Source organism: Oryza glaberrima, chromosome 7 (genome assembly GCF_000147395.1).
Source record: "Oryza glaberrima chromosome 7, OglaRS2, whole genome shotgun sequence".
NCBI classification, from domain to species: domain Eukaryota; kingdom Viridiplantae; phylum Streptophyta; class Magnoliopsida; order Poales; family Poaceae; genus Oryza; species Oryza glaberrima.
In genome coordinates this window covers 22,459,310-22,467,325 of record NC_068332.1, presented here as the reverse complement: position 1 = coordinate 22,467,325, position 8,016 = coordinate 22,459,310, and the positions used below count along the sequence as shown (strand labels likewise).

Genomic DNA, 8,016 nt, shown 5'->3' with positions numbered 1-8,016 from the left:
TGGATAGTTGTAGAGACGTTATTGGATCCATCCATAAAAGTGTCTCAACCAATGTAGAGATGCTATTTTGGTGTCTCAAATCTGCTAGAGATGCTTTACAAATCGTCTTTACAATTTTGCAACGGTCCCAACGGAGACGTTTTTGGGACGCTTTGAAGAAGCGACTCTGTATACGCGCAAGGACAGTTTATAACGTCTTAACGTCTCTAGGACCTAAATAAGGTGTCTCTAAATGCATGTTTTCCTGTCGTGGGGGGGGGGGGGGGGGGGGGGGGAGCAAAGCGGCGGCGATGCGTCGTTCATTCCATCGAGCAGCTTCTTGGCGGCCGCGTTGAACTCCACGGCGTATCCGTTCACGTGGTCCAGGCACTTGCCGTTGCCGGAGTGGATGCGCTGCGACGGGATGCAGCCCAGCGGCGGCAGCGAGTTGAACACCACCTTCCTCGCGCCCAGCACGTACAGCCTCTGCAAAAGCGAACAATTTAACCACCGCCATGGACGATATATCAGGCCTCGTCTTTACCGGTCATTTTCACAGGGGAGATTAGTGTGCATTCTTGCCTTTAGTTGCCGGTCCAGAGTGGTGATGAGGAGGCGGATGAACGTGTCGTGCGTGTACGTCTGGCCATCCGCCATGAACGGCTGCAAGAAGTTATTGATGTAGTCGTTGCTCCCTTCAGAAACAAATCCAGCTAACAATCTGATCAAATGGGGTCAAAACTATCTGATCAGCTGCGCTGGCGGGCAGACGACGGCGTTGAGGTCGACGAGGCCGTCGAGCAGCGAGCAGCAGGGCTCATACGGCGCCACCGCGCCGACCTTGGCCTTAACGAGGCCGAGCACGTTGGTGCTCACGCGCAGCTTCAGCGCGTCGCGTGGGAACAACGACGACCCGGTGCTGGGCGTCGGCCTCGGCCTCGGCCTCAGCGCCGGCGGGCAGTCGGAGTCACAGGCGCTCGCCTCCCCGGGACATTTAATAATTTGCCACTTATATGTCATATATGTCAATTAATGATTTGCCACTCACTGTTTACGACATGTGGGTTTAGTGGCAAATCCTTTAGAACCACTCATAAGAATGGCAAATAGTTAATTATTCCCGCCGCGACGGTGGGCACGACGGTGGGGGGCCTGTGCCTGCCAAACTCGCGGCCCTGCAGCGACCGCAAGGCGTTCGTCTTCTGGGACGTGTACCACACCTCCAACGCCGCCAACCGGGTCATCGCCGACCTCCTCTGGGACGCCATGCCGAGCGCCGGGAGCGGGGGCGCTGCCACCACCTCCGACGCCACCAACCGCGCCGTCGTCCCACTCTACCTGGATGCTCCGCCGCCCTCGCCCCATTCCACCTGCCTTCTCCGCCCGCCACCGCTCCGCTCCGCCTCGCCGTCGCCCCCCAATGCTCGTTGCCGTGCTCGAGGTCGTCCTCTTCGATCTCCCCTGTGCTCCCGCTGCCGCCGCCCTTCCCTTTTGCCGTGTCGCCGCCGCCTCGTCGCCGGCCGGCCGTTGGACCTCCATGACCCGACGACCTCCTCCCCAACGCCAGCCGTCCAGAGCCTAGAGAGGACTGAGAGAGAGAGAGGAGGAGGAGGAGGAAGGGAGGGAGAGAAGAGGGGAAATAGAGAAGAGGTTGGCGTGGCATCCTGACACGTGGGTCTCACACTAACTCAGCCGTCACGTAGGATAAAGCTGGGATCAAAACCGTTGAGGTACTTATTTTGACCGGTTTTAGTTAGTTAAGGGATTTTGACCGGTTTTGGTTAGTTAAGGGACGTCGGATATCTGGTTTTGCGGTTTGAGGACGTTTTTTTAACTCGATGACAAGTTCAGGGACCTTTGGTGTACTTTTTTGTTCTTTAAATGGAGCTGCTATGGATGGGGGGAAATGGGCTGCCACCACTATTGGGCTGGTGCGGTTTGGTGCCTACAAAATTTGGTTTGGGCCGATCTGGTTTTGGTTGAAAAATATTGGGTCCAAAATGGTTGAATCCAGTGGAGGCACGTTCGGCCATTCCCCCAAATCCCCCACCGTCACACGCGTTGCCTGTGCTGGAGAAGAGGGCGAGACCGCGAGACTCCCCCACGTGCGTCGCCTGCGCTGCTCCCTCGCTCTGCGCCCGTCACCGGTGAGCTGCTTCTGTGCGCCGGAGATCTTGGTGTCGGCGAGGCCGAGCACGACAAGGTTGGACAGCCTCGAGAACGACTCGGGGATCTCGCCGGCGAGGTCACGGTTGCCGCCGGCACGCAGCGACTCGAGCAGCCGCAGAGCAAAAGTATTGCCTACGTGGTATGCCACGTTGGCGGTCAAACGCAGTCAGAGGAAGTTTAGACCGGGGGTGGTACAATGAAACAAATTCACGGATTTAAAATGTAATTTTCAAGTTCACATACCTAAATTACACCACCACATATAAGTTTAGGGACCGATCATGTATTTTACTTATATTACTAGCTACTTCCTCCATAAAAAATAAACAAATTCTAAGTACGAATATGGGGGGTAAGCACCATCATGTGGGATGTGGCAGCTATTTCAATAAGTAGCGCCTTTAATTTGTGATTGTGACACGGCGATATATATATGGGATATATTTTCACCGAGTATGTCCACGTCTATTGGGTATCACATCTTTACTACATTGACAAAATGCTTTCACAATATGATATTGGTGTGATTTTTTTCGTTTATACGAAGGAATTAGCTAGGTAGTGGAAATTCCTCTTTTTTGTTTTTCAAAAGACTAAAACAACATTTTTTTTTACTATAAGAAGTAAACATATATGTCGGTGATATGGGTCCAGGGGTATCATGTCTAGAGGGAGGAAGCCGCCCTCAAACTCACGTGGCGCTCCCCGAGGAGGGTCGGGCCCAGGGTGGAGCGACGGCTGCCCCCTCCTAGTTAGGGGTCGGGCCGCTCCGACCCCCTCCGCACACTTGCCAGAGTACATGGATTTAAGGCGAGTCTTGCAGCCGCGCCACGCCACATTTAATGCAGCGTGCGAGCGCGCCTGACAGGCTGAGTGATGCTCGATTGACCGGTGTGGTAGGGTAAGTGTGCCTGCGCACTGACCCCTATCAGGTGGCGTGCGGCCGGTGCTGTCTTGTCATGTCATCATGATTTTTAAGATAATGGAATAAACATCCCGGCCTTTACTTAACAGAGATACATCCAATTATTACAAAGTATCACTCTAACAAAGAGTGTAGTTCAAATAGAATGAAACACACCCAACAAAATAAAAAAGCAAAAGCAAGATAGGAGTACACATTTATTGAAGTCTATTTGTGAATCTCTATCCATAGTTTACAAAGAGTTGCATAACCGTCGTCTCAAGCCTACGACGTGCAACCTTCATAAGCTCTTTATCATCTTCACACTTTTATAGTTGTGCCTAAAACCGGAGCCAATATGTTGCCCTGAAAATTACCTGCATATATGAGATAGATGGTGATTTGTCAAAAACCATATCATTCCTACTCAACCACAGAGCCCAACATATGACAGATGCTCCTACAAGTATGAGTTTACTCTTTTTCTTGTTTACCCCAAAAAGCCAACCATCAAACATATTAGATATGGTACTAGGAAGGTATAAACCAAAAGAAAATTGTACTTCTCTCCAAATAAATTTTGCATGATGACAATCTATAAACAGATGTTGAATGGCATCATTTTTCATGCAGAAACAACATCTTAAACTGTCATTCCAATTTCATCTTACTAAATTGTCCTTAGTTAGCACAACCCCTTTAAGAAAGTACCATATAAATATCTTGATCTTAAGTGGCATCTTAATAGTCCAAATAATCTTATTTCTCTCAACATAACCATTATTAATTAGAGCTAGATACATTGACCTAACTGAAAACCTATCATTCTGATGACACTTCCATCTAAAACAATCAAAGGATTGATTCAACTGAATATGTACAATAGAAGCACACAATTCATGCCAATATACAAGATTCTGACCAACTAAATCTCTCCTAAAAGAAACATTAAGTGGAACAGACCTCGTAACATTAACAATAGTGGAACTTTTCCTTCGGACAATAGAGTATAAAGATGGATATTTATCTTTAAAAGCCAGGTTTCCCAACCATTTATCTTCTCAGAACATTGACCGACCCTGCTCCTGCTACAACATTTGCACATTTGGATGCTACTACCGTACTTTCCAGAGGATTAGCTTCCAAAGGGATTTATCCTGCAGTAGATCCTTTAGATTCAACCTCAACTATGGATCAAAAACCGCTAATTCGTATAAAGCCATCGAGCCAGCCCAACCAGAAACTAGAGCTGTGCTTAACTTTTCGAGGAATCCTTCATCAGTGGTTGTGAATGACTGACTTTTTCAATCCTTTCGACCTTGGTTCCGTAGGAGCAAGTCAGAAAGGTTGAGAAATAGAACCAGCGATATTTTTTTGTTTATAAACTCCCCCGGCGGGTGGTTAATCTCAGGAATGGCGATTTTTGATACGATGCAAACGGTGACACCAGATATATATACAATATGCCTCGGAATAGCCGCGTCCATGGCGTCCTTCATTCTGCTTGGAGGAGAACCCATCAAGCGTATAGCATTCCCCCATGCGAGGATTATGCTTCACCAACCTGCTAGTGCTTATTATCGGGCAAGAACACCAGAATTTTTACTAGAAGTGGAAGAGTTACACAAAGTTCGCGAGCGGTGAAATGCATTGAGATCGGAAAGAACACCAACGGCGAAAGCACTCTGCTGGGCTTGTTTATTCCACATTATTCACATTCCAGTAACCCATATCTAGAAAGTACTTTTGACCTTCATGAGCCCGGACCAAAAATGGGAATCGCCATGTTTCCTATTAACTTGGGTTATAGACTGATTATAAAGATACTTTCTCTTCAATAAGTTCTGCCAAATACCTTCCTTATTAATCAACTTAAACAACCACTTACTCAAAAGACACTTGGTCATGTCATCATGATGAGAAGATTTTTACCTCACGAGCAGACCAAGGGCGAATTTCTACTCATGTTCAGATTAGGGTGACTGCTCCTTAGTGGGAGTAGGTGCCCATAAGTCTTTGATAATTAATGCGAAATGACGCAGGCGTCCCCCGTGTCATCTGGCATGATTTGATGGTGTGCGCATGGTCTCCCGAGTCAGAGGGACAAGACATGTAATAAATGTAAAGAATGTTTCCCTTCTATCCTAGATAGATTTTTAGGCCCCTGTGGTAACCCCTTAAGATATAATAGGAGGTCCAGACCTAGTGAGAAGGGGGCTCTCTCAGATTCCAATCGACTAGACACGTTGTGTTCCTTATAGCGTCAACCACACACAGGAGTAGGGTGTCATGCTTCCTAGCGGCTCGAGCCTGTATAAACCCCTTTTGTCTCATCGTTCCCGAGGGGTCCGACCCCTACATCACTCCTTTCACCTAACCTTGATTCTCACCCGCTGTCCCGGGCCAAACCAAAAGGGGCCCCTTAGTCCGCTGCTATAGGAGTTCACCCTCCGGCAAAATAAATTTCTTTAATTGTTCGGTATGCATAGACGAGATCACTTATAGCGGTACGGCACGACAATAATTCAATAAACACACGGTGAAATGCAAAAAGAAATGCAGGACTCTTTTGTTTACGTTACTGGAACGTGCACTCAAGAGTTAATACTATGTCAACTCTAACTGCCAATTAATTAACCACTGTACTCGTCATTGCTTTAGCCTTTAGTTACGTCGTCGCTTCCACCTACTACTATTAAACAATTACTCCGATAGAGACAATTAAGCGCATGTGGTCAACAATAAACACTGACGACGACTGACCTGTAATTCCGATTCTGAGATGGGATTACTTTTAATTGCTTCAACACTTGCTATTTGTTGCATAATGTATTTCCCTGTCAACAAAGTCAGCAATTTTGTATACGCATATGCTGAAGTTCTTTTTTAGCATAGTATATGAAAGGTTTATTCATGACAATTCAAAAATCAATTAATTAATTTAGACCAGTTCCAATGTCAACTATTACTCCAAACAAAAATGTGAAACTCTGAATTAAGGAGATTATACTCTTGCCCTTTGACTAAATCATAGGCCACGATCAGTGAGCTAGTGAGCGTACGCGTCGAATCGATTTCTTTTTTTATAATGAAATGAATTTCGACCTTTACTTTGAAGAAGCGCTATAACCATTATGTCGGATCGATTAGTCGAGTGAACGTATATATGCTCACCTGTCATATATTGATTTGGTAAGTACCAAAAATTAATAAACTTACTTTCTCCGTTTCACAATATAAATCATTATAGCATATCCTACATTTATATTGATGGTAATGAATCTAAATAGATATATATGTCTACATTTATTAACATCAATATAAATGTGAAAAATATTAAAATAACTTATATTGTGAAACGGAGGGAGTAACATGAATTAAGATGTCAACTAGCAATCAATCAATTTGCTATAATTAACCTCTTGGCCTAGCATCTTGGGCAACTTGGCAGTTGACAATTAACAACGCCCACTGGAGCATACGTTCTACTCCTAATTATATAGCCTACTTGTCTCTCCTATTGCGGACTTGTTCAAAAGTATGCATCTATAAAAGACTCTTCGTAGTAGCAAGCTAGCATAGACATCGTGTGTCGTTCTTCTCCAATCCTAAGGTTATACATACCTTTGGGTTCGTCTTCGAGGCTCTTGGTCGTTGGTTCCGCGCGTCTTTGCGACAAAGTTAGGTAAATTTTTCACAATTTGCATGCAAATTAGTTTGTTTAGTAATGCCTCATAGAGTCAAAGCATGAACTAATTCTTTCATATTTTCATATATACAAGCATATTACTTGGAGCAAATTTACTGTTCTTGAGGAAGCACCATGAGGTACCAAAAATTTAGTGTAAAATTTGGCACCTCCTAGTACCTAGATACCAAGAGGTACCAAATTTGCAATAGAAAAAGTGGGTACCTCATGATACCTTCTCAAGAAATATAAAATTGCTTTTATATCTAATAAGACTTGTTCGGGCTAAAAAAAATTCCTACATACGTTGAATGCTTTTCATCTCAGAGAGCAAATACATGTTTCTTGCTTTATATATACTGACATTATTTTCAAAGATAAAGAAAACTAGCACAAAATTTTTAACATCTTTTGCATCTCCAAGCTAGGATGGCGAGCATCATCACCCACTCCTCGCACCCAGAACACCAACTACGAAAGATGAAGCTCAAATATCCATTTACTTGCAACTTATGCAACCAACCCGGTGCTATCAGTTGCTACCGTTGCACCCCCTGCAAATTCAGCATCCACGAGAGCTGTCCAGGAGTGACTGCCGGAGGTGCACCCTCTGGGCCTGCACAACAAGCAGGGGTTGGAACACAAGGAACAACAGTGGCTGCAGGAGCAATGGAGGAGCTTCTTCTGGGGTAGGAGTGCAAAAAACAAAGGCAGAATCAACACGCGCAAAGTTGTTCGGAGCAGGGGCATTCGGGGGTGCAGGAATCATGGGCACTGTGGCAACCATAGTTGTAACAGGAGCAGGAAAAAGCCTAGTAGGCAAAGCTATGGATTCTCCCTTTTTGTATTCAATCTAAAAATCGAGTCCAATGAATTTGGTTAGGGTTTTGAATTGGAGTGGTTGAGTTAATCTTTGCTCAAGCAACGTCGTCTTGGGATTCTGTCCCTAATGCATTAGATTCCACAGGTAAACCCGACTCAGGTGACCTACTTTCTCAGATGAGAGATTCGGCGGAGTAGTAGGAAGTCCCTGTGGAGAACTAGAAGACAAAACGAATATAGCGGACCAAGCAATGAATGACCTAGCCTAGGTAGTCCTATGTTTGACCAATGCTGCCTTGTATGTCTTGATCCAAGATTTCTCAGCTTAAAACTGAAGAATCTACTCACAATTTTAATGTAGAACTGAAGAAGCACAATTTCCTTTAATGACGAGGACTATTTTAGGATCAGATCAAATCTGGAACAAGAAGCAAGCTTCCTTGGAGAAAGGTTT

At 45.3% G+C, this 8,016-nt stretch overlaps 1 long non-coding RNA gene across 1 annotated transcript; it reads left to right on the top strand.

The window, feature by feature from the left end:
* The first annotated feature begins 6,649 nt into the window (after window positions 1–6,649).
* LOC127779985 (uncharacterized) lies at window positions 6,650–7,632 on the top strand. Its single transcript, XR_008018758.1, has 2 exons — window positions 6,650–6,737; window positions 7,169–7,632. It is a non-coding gene; the product is annotated as an uncharacterized LOC127779985 (long non-coding RNA).
* Window positions 7,633–8,016: the final 384 nt, after the last annotated feature.